At 38.5% G+C, this 17,778-nt stretch overlaps 2 protein-coding genes across 6 annotated transcripts in view; one reads left to right on the forward strand and one right to left on the reverse strand.

The window, feature by feature from the left end:
- Positions 1–17,778, forward strand: part of LOC134503995 (cytochrome c oxidase subunit 7A2, mitochondrial) — a 410,163-nt gene that overhangs the window by 131,154 nt on the left and 261,231 nt on the right. The window lies entirely within an intron of this gene.
- The window catches only part of MYO6 (myosin VI), a 108,788-nt gene that overhangs the window by 88,915 nt on the left and 2,095 nt on the right, over positions 1–17,778 (reverse strand). The window lies entirely within an intron of this gene.

Here is a 17,778-nt window from a genome sequence, read left to right on the forward strand (position 1 = left end):
TCCTTCTTCTAGCAGAAGATTGCACAGGCTCTTTTAGCAGTTGCAACACGCTGCTGGACCGTGCTTAATCTGAGATTTACCCAGAGGCTTCTTTCAAGTGCTACTGCTAAGCCAGGTACTACCTATCTTGTACAGGTAGTCCTTGCTTAACAACCACAATTGGGACCAGAATTTTGGTTGCTAAGCAAAGCAGTCATTAAGGGAATCTGACCCAATTTTATGACCTATTATGTGGTGGTGGCTAAGTGAATTACCATGGGTGTTAAACAAACCACATGGCCATTAAGCGAATCATGCGGTTCTCCATTGATTTTGCTTGCCAGAAGCCAGCTGGAAAAATCGAAAATGGCAATCATATGACCACAGGATGCTGCAAAGGTCATAAGTATGAGGACCAGTCACAAGTCAGATTTTTCAGCATCAAACCATCACTAAACGAATGGTGGTTAAGCGAGGATTACCTGTACTTATAAGTCTGATTCTTCCTGAAGTGCAGAACCCTACATTTCTCACCACTAAACCTCAATTTGTTGGAAAGCGCCCAGTGTTCAGTCTATAAAGAACTTTTTGAAATTTCAGCCTTTCTTCTGAGGCAATTTGCCCACCTCCCATTTGTATTTATTTATTTATTTTTTTAATCTGTTCAATCCTGTCCAATTCTCGGAGACTGCCTTGTCAAGTCCCTGCAGTTTTCTTGGCAAGCTTTTTCAGAAGTGGTTTGCCATTGCCTCCTTCCTAGGGCTGAGAGAGAGAGACTGGCCCAAGGTCACCCAGCTGGCTTTGTGCCCAAGGTGGAACCAGAACTCACCATCTTCTGGTTTCTAGCCTGATTCCCTAACCACTACACCAAACTGGCTCTTAATTAATTAATTACTTAATTAAATGCAGTTAAAATATTTTAAGCAATGACAACCCCAAAACTATCCATTCCCCTAAAATGGCTATGTTTGCATATTTTGGGGGTTAATGCATAAGTGTTTTTATAACACCAAGAGGATCCACTCCCACCCAAAGCTTGGCACATATAATTCCTCAAATTGCTACCTTTGCCATTTTAACATCTGTAACATAGCTTTAAAAAGGTTGTATTCCATTCAACAAGCTGCATTTGACTTTTTTGTCATCACAGTGCATTAGGCTGGCAGGCATCTTTGGACTCCGCATACGTCTTAGCTTCTCAAGAGAAAAATCTGGTTATCAGTTCCAAAACAGCAAGCCTTAAAAATTCTGCTCAAACAATTCTGCCATTATTCCGATTTAATATACGTAAATCTCCCAATTTTGTGCTGTCTAAGGGCTCAGTAAATACATTACAACCTCTTGCCAGAATTCATTATGCATATATTGTATAAATACAATAGATAGCTAATGCTAGGGAAGCATACAATAAGTTTTAATTGTTATATTCTTTAAGTGAACCTTACTTGCTTCACAAGTGAAATAAGCCTTAATGTAGAAAAATCCTGCCAAATCATGAAACCCATTTAAAGTAAAATGATTTTAATCAACATCAAAATTACATTCTACAAAAGGTAAATAGGCCTAGACAGGTTGATGTTAAAAAGTCAGTGTTTTGGGTTTTGAGTTAACTGAAAATATGATGGCTCTCTCTTTCTGTTTCATACACACCCTACTATAGCCATCATAACTACAGTATGCAGATTCAAATCCAGTATTACAGATGACTGGTCAGCCAAAAGCAATTTAAAGCTTTTCAAAAAAGTTCCCAATTAAAAACTTTACCCCTTTCAGCAGCCTCTGGCCAGCTGAAGTGTTTCTTTCATCACATTCCCCATGAAACAACTCTCATCAAATTCTGAATGTGCTCATCCTCAACATGTCAAAAGCTGAGCTGAGAAAGACGTTTGCCTCCAAAACGCTGATTCCCCACCGCACAGTAGGGAGGCAGAAAGGACTGGATTCTGAATGATGAATTACAGCTAGTCCTCACTTAACAACCACAATTGGGACTGGGATTTTGATTGCTAAGCAATGCGGTCATTAAGTAAATCTGACCCAATTTTACAACCATTTTTGCAGCGGCCGTTAAGCAAATCACCATGGGTGTTAAGTGAACCATGTGGTCATTAAGCAAATCACAAGGCTCTCCATTGATTTTACTTGCCAGAAGCCAGCCGGGAAGGTCAAAAATGGTGATCACATGACCACAGGACACCACAGTGGTCATAAATGCAAATTGGTTGCCAAGTACCCAAATCATGATCACACGACTGTGGAGATGCTGCGATGGTCATAAGTATGAAGACCAGTCACAACTTGTTTTTTTTCAGCACCATCTTATTTCTGAACAATCACTAAATGAATGGTTGTTAAGTGAGAACTACCTATAGTGTCTTTGAGAGGTGTAGGACAAAAAATATAAACTGGAAAAAGGTAAAGCACTAAAATAAAAATACATAGAAACAAACACCTCTACCCCTTCAGCAGTTTTTTTACCAAGATATGATTAAGAATCTAATGCAGTTCCTCATAAGTCCAACTGCTGAGTTTGCCTAAAGGCAATTGAGAGCACAAATGTAAGGTTACTCATAAAAAGTAATCTCAGGATTCACCACTGATGGTTGAGAGGAGATGTGTAAAATTAGACATAAATGCAAGTGTCCTATGGGTGCTTGATTTATTAACTGTTCTGTGAATTTTCTGACCCTTGCCCAAATCTAGAGTGGTTGGCTAACGTGTAACCACCAGGATTGATACTGACCTTTTCTTTAACCAACACATTAAGGAAAATGTCACTAAGCACTATACACATCTCATAAAGAGCTACATCAATATATCGTCATGAACCAAACTAGTATTAGCAATCTAACGATAGTAGTAGTACAGCTATGAGGTAGATTACAATTCTGAAGAGCCTAGTAGGTGTTTCTTCCCAGGTATGTCAGTGGCCTTTAACTTACAGGATTAAAGTTGCCTCATTTTGCAACCATGCAATTAGGATCCATGTTGTTAGATGACTACATTTTTTCATCTTCTTTCATTTAGGAACAGTAAACTAGGATTTGGACATACCACAACTAGCTTCCTGGCCTTTTCAGTTAACAAAACAGGCACATAATGCAAATCTATATGGAAGAATTATCCTTAGAACTTGATGCCTACTCCAATCTCTGATACGTTGGAGATTTGCCATGATTACTTGCTCAAGGGATAACTGCAGTCACTAAATAAAATACACCTTACACCCACAGACAGCTCTTGGAAAACATGTGTAGTTAAAGAGACTACAAAGGGATGTGACAAAAGGGAGATATTAAGAATGTAAAGGTTTCCTTTAGGTCATGCGAAGAAGATGGACGGGAAAGCGTATCATATATACAACCTCAAGAATATTGAAAGGAATAATGGTTGCTGTGTGGAGCAAACTGAATTCATCTACTTACAGCAGCAATAATGTGACTGAAGCCATTTCGACTACCCCTGCAATTTATTCCATGTCATACAACCATTCCTCACAAGGTGCATGAAAACAATTACAAGATGAATGTCAAAAAGCTCCCATTAATACCTAACTGAACAAAGCTTAGTTGGGCCATTATTAAGATCGCCATGAACTAATTCTCCCAAATGCCGTTGTACACATTCATACACATTGGTTTTGAGATTCATTCTGAAACAATGACAATCTGTTTCTAAATTTGACCATCTTCCAAATTCAGTTTTAAATGGGAAACAGAATCTAGGTATTATGGCGTAAGCAGGGAACAAGGGATAAAAACAGGAAACATCTCTCTTACACAACACTGAGACCTAAAGTTCTCTGTGATCTGTTTCATTTCAGGTGGGCAATCAGGAGCAGATAACTGAGCTGCATTTATAGACCTTATTCCTTTAATCAACAGTGGGTGATTAAGGGAAAGTTCTTTATTCAAAATATACATTAAAATATACCTAGAATATCATGGCAATATACTTTAAAAATAAGCAATATGCACAGTTGTTTATAATTCTTCTATTGTCTTTCCTATCTGAACATCCTGATTTTTTACACTCTGCCCAGGAGAAAAGTAGCAATTCTAAAGTCTGAAGTCACTGAAGCATCTCTGTTTTACATGTAAACCACCTTAAAAGTGTTATGCTTGTTTTAAACTGGACTTTTCTGTGGTCACAATTCCCTGACCCCATCTACCAAACTTTACCTTTAAAACATCTGAAAACATTTTGCTTTATCTCAGATATATGGTCAACAGATTCTCAGCTGCTTCATCTTCTAAAAACTATTTATGGAATTGACTGAAGTGACAAATGAGCAGTCACAATGAAGGCATAGTTACAAATTATGCACTGTCATAAACCGAATTGACCTATGTTGATCAATTCAGACAGTACAGGCTACTTGGAGAATAAAAGATCAAAACAAGTCTGTTAACATGAAGTAGGTATTCTTAGGTAATGTTGTTTACACCACAGCAGTAATCCTGGAGCTTCTACCCACACATCATTGTGATTCACAGCATAACATCTAAATGGCCACACCCTCTCTTGGAATAGATAAACATAGGTAAAACTGTAACAGAATAATTATTTTAAACTGATGAATTTATCAGAGCAATAATTTGCAGTTAGTATTAATCTGAAACTTTCCAAGCATGGACAATCTTTCCTGGCATACAATTTATCAACCACTATCCTCTGCTATAAATAGCCATCAAGCAATATTTCAAGATAGATGAGGCTACTAATTCTAAAACGGGCCAGTGCTTCACGGGCTATGAGCTGACACTGTTCTTTCATGTGCCAAGAGGACAAGATTATATATCAGAAAACTGTTATGGAAAAGTCTTCCTCAAGGTAGAATGTTAAAAAGTAATTGTACCGCATTCACCTTGGCTCTCAAATTTTGAGGTTCATTCTGGGAAGAGGAAAGCCTATAGGATATTTTTAATCATCTCTTTCTCAAATAAGTATATGATTCTAGATTATTCTAGCCTCATGCCATTAATAAATGTTAATGTTGCAAAAGTATACTTATAATTGATATGTCCAGGCAGTGTGCTACTTATTTGTAAATCAACTGGTTAGACACTGTTAAATTAATCAGTAAATCAGCCACACTATATATCGTGCTTGGAATTAACAGGTAGATTTTAACATATATGTCTTCCTCTGCCATAGGAATTAGGAATGGAAAGGCTATACTACAAATTTAAGGATTACAAAGCATGTACTTCTCCATTACTTTTGACATTCCTTGTACTCCTTCCTTAGTAGAATAGCTTTATATACAAAACTAATTTGCTTCCTTTTAAGTGCAGCTGGACAGACAAGCAAAGAGAAAATCGAATGTTATATATAATGAAAAACGACCATGTAATGCAGCCATCCATATCTTGATATTCTCCAAATCTATTAGTTTTACAATGCTACCATTTCAAACACATTATTCACTTCATTCTGATTGGAAATGATGAGGTTATAAACCAGTACATATGGAAGACAGCTGGTTGGGAAAAGACCAAGTAATGGTTTATATCAAACTTCTTCAACCTGGATGTCCCAGATGTTGGACTTCAATGTCCAGAACTCTGCAGCCAAGAAGTTGTTGCTAAGAATTCTGGTACCTAGAGTCCTTGCATCTGGATGGGACCCAGATTATGGAAGCCTTACTTAAATCCTCCTCCTGATGTACAGTAACAAAACTATAGTGACTATTTTGTTAACTAAATAGCCAATTTAAAAAAATCTATTTAAAATTTAGCCACCTGGCTCTCTGCTAAATATAAGTTTGAGTCACATGCAACATCAAGACATAGTTTAGCGATGCAGTGGACAATTGGAAGTGCCAAATGTCTTTTTTGCAACATCTGAAGGTCCCTTGATCATGCAGCTGAGTTTTGCTGGCACAATTGCAAAATATTAGTATAAAACCCTTGAGCAGATTTAAATATATATATTTATATAAACACACACTTACACACACAGTATATACATACACACACACACAGAGTGTATGTGTGTGTATATAAATATATTTTAAAAGGACGCCCCCTGCCTCCTGCATATACAAGGAAAGAAAAATCTCAGCTCTAGCTACGCAAATGATTCTGTTCTGCCTACTTTACTTCATGACTGCTACCATTTCCTCTTACCATTCTTCCCGTCCTATTAAATATTTTCCCCAAAATATTAAATCTGTCCCCCATTATGTACATGAGTTGTTTGCTTACAACACTTCTCCCATTATACATACCATACTTAATCAAGTACTCCCTTGCCAAAACAAATACAATCTCTTGTAGGTAAACTGGCACACTAGTACACCAATTTTGAAAACATGTAGCACTGTACATGGATAATATACTAAGCAGCTTTTCCCAATCTGGAAATGTATGGAAAAACACTTATCTACACAGCAACACCAGCCTTTGCCAAAATGGCCACTTATGTGACATCACTCATTTTCCTTGTATACGCAAGGAAATCTATCAATTTCACAGTTCCAGACTTTCTCTGTCTCACAAAGGAAGATTCTATAAAAAGAACATGATTACATGAACGTAAGATTTGGATTATCCTCCAGAATTATATGTCTGTTTTCTTTTAAATTGACATAATGTCATTGTTATAGCAATCAAATGCTTTTCTTCATGAGATACAGGAATACAATATGCCTTTAAACTATACTTATTCAGAGATGGACTTTTGTCTTTATGATTTACCTAAGTCCATCTCTATTGGACACAAATATGAGTGCAGAGTAAATGTAAATGAAGTGTAAATAAATAAGTGTAAATAAAATAAATCACACTGATCACAATTCAGAAGGAACCCAGAATTACTTCACTACTGATTTCTGCATGAAAAGTTACTCTCTGCTGGCATTTAGGGGGAGAAAGGCAGGAAAATAACAGAAATGTTCCACCAGATTTTTTTATATTAGTTGTGACCAACCCTCACCTAGGTACCTCAGCCTCACAATGAGGAATATAAACTGCCATGCCAATAGATCACCATAAACTGTAAGGCAAGCATACCCAAATCACATTTGCTTCCCATATGTGTTGGGTTAGACTCACAAGTATAAGCATGGTATGGATACCATTACCAAAAACATTTAATGATTTTTATGCTTAAAATGCCTTTCACTAAAAGAAGTGCCAAAGTAGGCTACAATAAAACAAACTAACAAAACCTTCAAAAGTTAACATCTTAAAATAGGACCACCACAATATAACAGGAAAAGTTCAACCAAAAGCCTTGGCCAAGCAGCAGACTGTTAATTCATCTGAAAAACTAGCTACATTCAGCACCAACCATAACTAGATAGGGAGGGAATTCTATATGCAGTATAAATGATAAAAACTGAGGCATTATGTGGCTATTTTGCATAGAAATTACATTTCAGAATATCTATATTCCCAGATTTAGTTTACACAGAGAAGCCTTATTACACCCTTACTTCAACAATCCAGAGCCCAAGGTATTATATATCTGATTCCAAATGAAACAAAATCCAAGTGAATAAAGTTTGTCATTAAAAAGACCATATTAAAAAAAAATACCAGTTTCTTTTCAGTGATGGTATTTACAAAAGGAATAAGCAGTTTTTTCACAAAATGTACCCAAATAAAGCTTATATGTATCAACATATATTAGAATATCAGGCAAAAACTCTACTTTGGGCAAGTCCAAGTACTTGAGCACCTCTAGGTAACTTTCCCACCACCATCACCACCTCCACTCCCCAAAAAAGATACAAGGCACCAAATTTTACTGGGCAGCCTGCTGCTGCTATCTTATAAACCCCTTTTGAAAACCTCCTGAATTTCAGAAGGAGTTTGCCACTGAATGTACAAAAACTATTAGAAAAGCAAAATCCAAATTCCACTGCCCATTCCCACCTCACAGGTGGAAACTGGGCAAGAGGTGTTCTGTATCATCTGCATTGAGCTCCTGAAGAAAAAGGCAGACTATAAATCTAAAAACAAAAAAAACTGAGGAGAGAAAATGAAGAATCAGGTAAGCTAAGAAACAGCTATTAGCAGAAACCTTTATGCATCACGAACATAAGAGAAAGGGGAGGCAGTAGACTGTCAACTGCTGAAATAATTGGTATTAAACTTTTATCATAAGCACTATCAGACCATATTAACTGATCCATATAACCTGACTATATATACATATAACAGTTGGCAGACTGATCCAAAGATTGCTAAAACAGCAAGTAAGAGATGGCGGTGCAATGCCACACCCCACGAAAAAAAGTGGCCAGGGAGGGGATGGGAACAGGACAGAGCAGTGCACCATGGGGAGCACGCATCAACTGAGGCCACCCCCACCTCTAGGCACATTGATTTGCACTGTGTTGCCCTTGTGGCATTTCGTGACCTGACATAAGAGAAAGAAAACACTTCCAGGGCAGAGCAACAGAAGCTGTTCTTGGGCTTAACCAGCCATAGCCTAACCCTGGGACACAAGCAGACCTATAAGGACAAATGGGGTGCAAATGGTGAGTGGGCTGCATTCATGAATGGACAAAGGGACCATGTGGAGCTGATCTCCCTAGCTCCTTGAAAATGCATTGTTATTTTTGGACTCAGTCTCTGCATTAAAGCACACGTGTATGAAAGAACTCACAAAAATATTACTACATGCTACTCAAACTAGAAGCAGGACAGTTTCTGTATACCTATTTTTCTTAATAATCCATTACCCTATCATAAATAGTGTGTAAAAATTGAGCTATTTTGGTCCAACTTTATTACTGTGATTTTATTCTAGTAAAAACCCACTTATATACCTGGAAGTATTTCATGTTGAAAATGCAATAAATAAATACATGTCCAATTCAACACACAAGGTGAACTAAAAGTGCACCATTTTTATCTGCCCATTAGTTTCCTCTCTAGTCCTGTCAGTCAGCTTTCATTAAAAATTTACAAAGCCAAAGTATCACTTTTCTGCCTTTGAGGCCCTGAAGAAGGAACCAGTGCTAGCGTGTGCTAGCATGGGTGTTGTTGTTAAGGAGATGAACGAGGACTGGGAGACGTTCCCTGGGTGCCTTTGGGCCAGTCACTCTCTCTCAGACCATCATGAGGCTGTAAACTGCAGGATATTCAGCAGCACTGACCACAGGGCCATTCTCTGTGTAAAATGTCTTGAAAACATTTCTTCCAGATGTGTTGGGATTACAGTTCCCAGAATTCCCAGTCAACATGGCCCCACAGTGGTCACTAGGCAGGAAAAGCTTGGTCTACATTCAGGCCACACTGCTTTGCTATGAAGAAATCAGAATGATTTTTTTTTTGTTCCCAGGCCTAAATTTGTTACTGAACATATTCAACAAATCCTCATCTGTTGAATATAAAACTTTACACCAAAATAGGAGCATTTCATAGATCAACCCAACTGCCCCAAAGGGGAGGGAAGAACAACCTTCTTTAGTGACTGTTTCAAGAGAAAAGCACAACCAAGCCCAATTTTCAAATATTCAAGCCTAAATCAAATGCATATTTACCAGTTTTAAGTCCCCTTATTCATGGCTTCTAGAATGAATTCATATTAAGAGCTGGGAGATGATAAATTGGGATTTGGCTATTGGAGGGACCGGCACACAATCAAAGCCTCCACCAAAAAGAAATCTAGGCCTAAATTTGCACAGCACACTAAGCCACCAGCAATGTTTATATACCAGAGATGTTCAAGATATGTATCTGTCAGAATTAAAGAAACCATATTACAGCAAATGAATTAATGTTAGAATGAATGAGCTCTAGCACACATCACTTTCAGTTTCAATGCCCTAACTTTGAAGTGGGAAAAATTCCTATCCACCTCAGTGTTGTCGGCGGTTCGAATCCGCGTGACGGGGTGAGCTCCCGTTGCTAGTCCCAGCTCCTGCCAACCTAGCAGTTCGAAAACATGCAAATGTGAGTAGATTAATAGGTACCGCTTCGGCGGGCAGGTAACGGCGTTCCATTTAGTCATGCCGGCCACATGACCACGGAAGTGTCTACGGACAAACGCCAGCTCTTCGGCTTTGCAACGGAGATGAGCACCGCCCCCTAGAGTCAGACACGACTGGACTTAATGTCAAGGGGAACCTTTACCTTTACCTTTACTATGTTTATCCTACCTAACAACCAGATATGCATTTACTATTAATTCCTTTCCACTTAAACTAAACAGGAAGCATATTGCAGACAATGCACAAAAATGGTGATCAAATCCCAGGTTATGATGTCCATGCAAAGCACCTAAATAAACAATATCCTTCCAAGCTGCTCAGATGAATGCACATTTTGCAGCTATGCCTGTTTCACTCCAGCTCTTGTCAAGTTCAAGCTCTCTTGAAAAGAGAACTATGTAAACTCTTCTTAAATGAGGCAAGTCAATTTTTTTTTAACAAAGCTCTCCTCCTCTCCTCCACACTTGGGAAGTTTGCCTCAAAAGCAGCCTAGAACTATTTCAAATATATAAATATATGCATAAATGAGTAAAGAAATGGTTTAGGATCCATTCTTTGATATGTTTATTAGATATGCTTTTTCTCCTCTGTCTCTTTCCATATTTTTGGTGTCACATTCCCCTGGTTTTTGAAGTGGACCACAAGTCTGAATCATCTTTTTCAAAAGAAGATGGAGAAAGCGGTCAAGATCGACAAGAAAATCTTTCTAAGACTGTTTCTGCCTCTACAGAGACAATTCTTTGTGTATTCCTATATACCACCAAAATGCTGCAGAATATAGTCCTGGTCATAATATTCAAATTTCTTTTAAAAGAGTATCTGCTTACAACCCTTAAATGTTTAATAAATGTCTATTTTATCCTTTGGTTTAATGTAACACCCAGGCTGCTTCTAACTCAAAATTACAGAAAAACAGGCTTGAATTTATACAAGCAGAGTTGAGCAAAAAGTCAGGATAGCTTGAAATTTCAGTAGAAAGTCTGTTCTGTTACACTTTCCTCCCATGTCTATGAAATTTAAAGTAAGTCATGAAAAGTAAGGTCATGCAAACTGCCAAGCCTACAGAAATAATATAAACTGCAGACACAGTCTGGCATCTCTTATTGTAGAATCTGGGCTTATTTTACGACAGAGAGAATTTGGCCAAGAACTACAAGAAAAACTACATCACAGTGAGGATTTCCATTCACCAGCAGAACAAAATATCCATCTACTGTTTTAACATATACAAATTATTCTTTGAAAACCTAATTCTTAGTCCTCCTCTTCTTTTTCCAGTACAATCCCAATTTGAAGCAACATTATATTCTACTGTCTTCAAGCTTTCCTTTTTTATGGATCTTTTTGACTATAGTATCCAATCCAATGAATTTTTCAGGGTGTTTAATAATGAAACGAGCATGATTATTGTGCTGCAGAGTGCACTTGTTCTTCATGATCTCTACGCAACTCAGGTTAGTTTCTATGCAGGCAAACCTGAAAAGACGGCTCCAATGAAAATACAATATAACCACTTAAAAATGTGCTTTTCCTGTAAAGAGTATAGAGCTAAGTCTTAGATACGTTAGCCCTAGTATACCTTTGGGCCATCTAAAAAATGTTTAAGAGGCTATTTTGTTCAAGAGTCTGTACTGAGGAAAAAACAAGCTTGCCTGACTTAAAAAAACTAAGCATTCCAAGGTTGAAACAGAACTGCCTCCTCTTTATACATACATCAGCACATTTATATTAGTCCTTTCATTCAACAAAAACAGAACATATCCCTGTCCCTGTGCCCACAACATTACTTCCAGCTTGCAAAGATACCCTTGATAACCACGTGACCTTGTCTGAGAGATATCTGCAAAATATGTACTATCTTTAAAAACAAAAATAAAAAACAAAACAAAGATAACAATTGGGACAAGTCAGTGTGACTATTTCCCTTTCTAAAGAAGCTGTTCTTTACATTCTGGTTTTCAAATAATGCCTAGGGTAAAATCCAAGCTGGGTTTTCCATTAATAGCACAGCATCTACCAATAGGAAAGGGAGGAGTTATCGGAAACAACAGAATAGCTTCCATCAGCAAAAAAAAAAGGGGGGGTGGCTGGCAGTGATCCAACAGAGACAAAAGGGTAGATATTAAATCATCCACTGTAGGTTCACCATTTCAATCAGTCCTGTAGAGAAAAAACAATACTACAGAGTGACCTGAATTACTCATTAAGTCATGATCTGGCAACCATGGCTGTTAGCCAAAGCAAATGCCTTTATGCCTCACCAGAAACTTTTTAAGTAAAGGGAGAGGGGAGCAGTAGGGCTCCAAGTAGACCTCACCCTGCCAACCTCTGATGAAGAATGGAAACATCTATAGCCAACATTGTAACAACACAGAATCAGTGAGCAGAATAGGCACTTCAGTGCCATCACCTTGCAAATGATCATCCAGTATCAGGTATTGCTCTGATCAACTTGCAGCCAGTGCCTCCTCATACACATTGTTCAAAATCAACTCACAAGGAGGGAAACCAGTACAGGTAGTCCTCGCTTAACAACTGCCCTATTTAGCAACTGAAGTTATGACAGCACTGAAAAAGTAACTTTACAACTGGTCCTCACACTTATGACTGTTGCAGCATCCCCACAGTCATGTGATCGAGATTTAGGTGCTTCACAACCAGTGGGTCTTTATGACTGTCACAGCGTTCCATGGTCATGTGATTGCCATTTGCATGCTTCACAGCCAGCTTCAGACAAGCAGTCAATGGAGAAGCCAGCAGTAAAATCGCAAGTCATGATCACATGATGTCTCGCTTAATGACTGTGATGGAAGTGAGGTCGTAAATCCCTCATGGTCACATGATGTTTCGCTTAACGACCACAACCCTTAGCAGTGGAGTTGCTGGTCCCAATTGTCATTGTGAAGCCAGGATTACCTGTAAGTGATTTTGATTCTGCTCTGCTCCCAGCTTTCAGATTAGGGTTATGGATGTACAAGCAATATATATTTGCATCTGTCCTTCTATTTTTGCAGAATGGGATGGTGTCTGCTTACATCCTGACAAGTTTTTTGCTGCTTCTTTTCCCACCTTATTAGTCAGTAGCAAGACTCTCCAATGCGTGTCCCTTTGTTTTAAGCAGAATTTTATACGGTGACACTTCTGCTAAGCCAGTTTATCTAACCATAACTTGCTAAATAAGCCACATTTGAAAAAGATCAGAAATGCTAAGTCACAAACCATTGTTAGCAAAAGACACCATGGCTGGGGTTGCACATCCAAAACTAAACCAACCATGTAATGGCTTAGCACATATAAAATCAATCTTTATATTCTTGTTGCATGCATCCTATAATAAGTACAAGTAAGGATGGATCCAAATTAGTGTCTTCCTGACATTCAGTGAAACCTTACAGCCAATATATACAGTACAAAGTTTTCTCCAAGGAGTAGACAAAATGAGAAACTTAAATTACTTTTCTGAGAAAGTTACTTAACGGTTCAGCTTTAAGCAAAACATGTTGCAGAATCATTTCTTCCCTGTGGAAATCAAACAAGGTCACTAAGGCTTTTCAACTGTTTTGTTTTTGAACTTTTACATTGTTACTGTTTTGGCCTCTTGGCTATTCAGCAACTTAAAAGAGTTCTGTGGTTTTTCAAATAACCTCATGCAATAAAGTAAAATACAGAATGCAATAGAGACGGCTTTATACATGGACTTCACCAGATGGACAACACCGAAATCAGATTGATTACATCCTTTGCAGCCAAAGGTGGCGGACATCTGTACAGTCGGTAAAAACAAGGCCTGGAGCTGACTGTAGTTCAGATCACGAACTTCTTCTTGCACAATTTAGGATCAGACTAAAGAGATTAGGGAAGACCCACAAATCAGCTAGATATGAGCTCACTAATATTCCTAAGGAATATGCAGTGGAGGTGAAGAATCGATTTAAGGGACTGGACTTAGTAGATAGGGTCCCGGAAGAACTCTGGACAGAAGTTGGCAGCATTGTTCAGGAGGCGGCAACAAAATACATCCCAAAGAAAGAGAAAACCAAGAAGGCAAAATGGCTGTCTGCTGAGACACTAGAAGTAGCCCAAGAAAGAAGGAAAGCAAAAGGCAACAGTGATAGGGGGAGATATGCCCAATTAAATGCAAAATTCCAGAGGTTAGCAAGAAGAGATAAGGAATTATTTTTAAACAAGCAATGTGCGGAAGTGGAAGAAGACAATAGAATAGGAAGGACAAGAGACCTCTTCCAGAAAATTAGAAACATTGGAGGTAAATTCCAGGCAAAAATGGGTATGATCAAAAACAAAGATGGTAAGGACCTAACAGAAGCAGAAGAGATCAAGAAAAGGTGGCAAGAATATACAGAAAACCTGTATAGGAAGGATAACAATATCGGGGATAGCTTTGACGGTGTGGTTGGTGAGCTAGAGCCAGACATCCTGAAGAGTGAGGTTGAGTGGGCCTTAAGAAGCATTGCTAATAACAAGGCAACAGGAGACGACGGCATCCCAGCTGAACTGTTCAAAATCTTGCAAGATGATGCTGTCAAGGTAATGCATGCTATATGCCAGCAAATTTGGAAAACACAAGAATGGCCATCAGATTGGAAAAAATCAACTTATATCCCCATACCAAAAAAGGGAAACACTAAAGAATGTTCAAACTATCGAACAGTGGCACTCATTTCACATGCCAGTAAGGTAATGCTCAAGATCCTGCAAGGTAGACTTCAGCAGTTCATGGAGCGAGAATTGCCAGATGTACAAGCTGGGTTTAGAAAAGGCAGAGGAACTAGAGACCAAATTGCCAATATCCGCTGGATAATGGAAAAAGCCAGGGAGTTTCAGAAAAACATCTATTTCTGTTTTATTGACTATTCTAAAGCCTTTGACTGTGTGGACCATAACAAATTGTGGCAAGTTCTTAGTGGTATGGGGATACCAAGTCATCTTGTCTGCCTCCTGAAGAATCTGTATAACGACCAAGTAGCAACAGTAAGAACAGACCACGGAACAACAGACTGGTTTAAGATTGGGAAAGGAGTACGGCAGGGCTGTATACTCTCACCCTACCTATTCAACTTGTATGCAGAACACATCATGCGACAAGCTGGCCTTGAGGAATCCAAGGCTGGAGTTAAAATCTCTGGAAGAAACATTAACAATCTCAGATATGCAGATGATACCACTTTGATGGCTGAAAGTGAAGAGGAACTGAGGAGCCTTATGATGAAGGTGAAAGAAGAAAGTGCAAAAGCTGGCTTGCAGCTAAGCCTCAAAAAAACCAAGATTATGGCAACCAGCTTGATTGATAACTGGCAAATAGAGGGAGAAAATGTAGAAGCAGTGAAAGACTTTGTATTCCTAGGTGCAAAGATTACTGCAGATGCTGACTGCAGTCAGGAAATCAGAAGACGCTTAATCCTTGGGAGAAGAGCAATGACAAATCTCGATAAAATAGTTAAGAGCAGAGACATCACAGTGACAACAAAGGCCCGCATAGTTAAAGCAATGGTGTTCCCTGTAGTAACATATGGCTGCGAGAGCTGGACCATAAGGAAGGCTGAGCGAAGGAAGATCGATGCTTTTGAACTGTGGTGTTGGAGGAAAATTCTGAGAGTGCCTTGGACTGCAAGAAGATCCAACCAGTCCATCCTCCAGGAAATAAAGCCAGACTGCTCACTTGAGGGAATGATATTAAAGGCAAAACTGAAATACTTTGGCCACATAATGAGAAGACAGGACACCCTGGAGAAGATGCTGATGCTAGGGAGAGTGGAGGGCAAAAGGAAGAGGGGCCGACCAAGGGCAAGGTGGATGGATGATATTCCAGAGGTGACGGACTCGTCCCTGGGGGAGCTGGGGGTGTTGACGACCGACAGGAAGCTCTGGCGTGGGCTGGTCCATGAAGTCACGAAGAGTCGGAAGCGACTAAACGAATAAACAACACAACAGAATGCAATAGGCTGTTCAACAACCAGCCACTTCACAGGTTCTGCTGTGAAAGTAATCACACATCCAGAATATTAAATCAGCAACTCTTTGTCTTAAACACCAAATACTTGTCTTAAAAAAAGGTTTACAATATTTTTTCCCTAATCTCAACCTAGAGGGAAAGTAGCAACTGAAACAGTTTATCATCCTTTCCATTGTTTCCACTGATTCACTTCCCACTGCTATTTTTTTAAAATCCATTTTAGTAATTGTGATCAAAATAATGGAGTAACCTGCAAAAGGGAGAGAGAGATCCACCAGATGTTAAAATAGCCATCAAGAATTTATAAGAGTATCCTGGGCTGGCAGACCTTTTGTTACTGAAACTAGATTGGAGAGCAAAGTATCACTTTTCGACTGCCTGTTAATGTGTTATACTTGCAGCACAAGAAGGCTTCATTCAGTTGTCAACCTTTGTACTCTGCTGAATTTCAGATCAGGTTCACCGATCATTTTACAACTTAATGATTTCATGAGCTGTGTGAGAAATTATCTCACTTTTCAGAAATGGCCTTGTTTTTCCTTGTACACTAGTTGCGAATTTAGTGATCAGATTCTGAAGCTGGGGTTAAAAACTCAACAATATTTCATCTTCTAAATCAATTAACGTAACGTGTTGGTGGCAGTTGTTTATTTTCTTCAATCCAAAAGGGAAAAGCAATTCCCAGCCATTTTACCGCTGGGACCTGCTTGCTGGGACCTGTATCTCTAGGGAGAATCTTGCATGCAAGTTTTTTACAGCAACAAATATGCTTCTTTCACCCCCCCATTCAGAGCCTTTTGGGATCCCTGTGTATCCAGAATACAAGACTTCTACTCTAAAGACCTAAAAAGCCAAGGGAAGATTATCTGAAATTTCTATAAATACATAAAGCATCCATTCCCAATCAGGTGCCCTCCAGGTATGTTGGAGAGCACATACTACTTCCAGAATTTCCAAATAGTACATTCAATATTGGGTGGCTTATAAATTTGATATATCATCATCACCATCATCATCCAACACAGCTGGAAGATACCACACTGGGGAAGGCTGCCTCAGGGTATCACATGGAATATGGGGAAAAGATGGACAACAGATGTTCAAGGAAAGCAATCCTGTTATCTTTGAGAGATTCAGAACTGGTTTCATGCTTCTTTGGCTCCAAGACAATATTTCACATTCACATTTTACTTACTGGTATAAATAAATTGTTTTGAATTACCTAATTCAAAACTAAGTAAGATAGTATAAGAAATCTGTTTAAGGTGGTCATGGAAGTTAAAGACATCAACAGACCATCTGTCCATAGAGAAGACAAAAACTTTACTGATTATGTTAAGAAGTCCCAACATCCAGTTTCCATATACAAATTAAAACTCCGCACAAAAATCCTATCGATTTTGGAAATCAGAATTATATAAACTGGACTTTACTTTTAGTATTGACAATTGCAAATAATTACATGGTTAATTTTATTGTAAATGTTACAAATAAAAATTTAAATTTGTAAATGATACAAATTTAAGATAATTATCACTTATTTTTCTTCATTAATCCAATTAAAAATTTATTTGCATTTTAAAGTAGGTTCAGGATCCCCTGCTATAGTTAATTCTTGCCTTGTCAATTCTGTGCTATACCACAAATCACAGTTGTCCCGTAATTATCTCATATTTCAGCCTTCCCCAAACTGGTACCCTCAAAATACACTGGCTTATAAATCAATAGCTATGCTGGCAGGGCATGACATTACATTTTAATAATTGTATTGTTTCTTCAACAGTAAATCACAACTGACTGGATTCACACAGCACACTATGCCAAAGCCAAGCTTAATATGATATATCAACACCAACTTGGAACTAGGCTAGCCCATTAT

This window comes from Candoia aspera, chromosome 1 (assembly GCF_035149785.1).
Source record: "Candoia aspera isolate rCanAsp1 chromosome 1, rCanAsp1.hap2, whole genome shotgun sequence".
NCBI lineage: Eukaryota > Metazoa > Chordata > Lepidosauria > Squamata > Boidae > Candoia > Candoia aspera.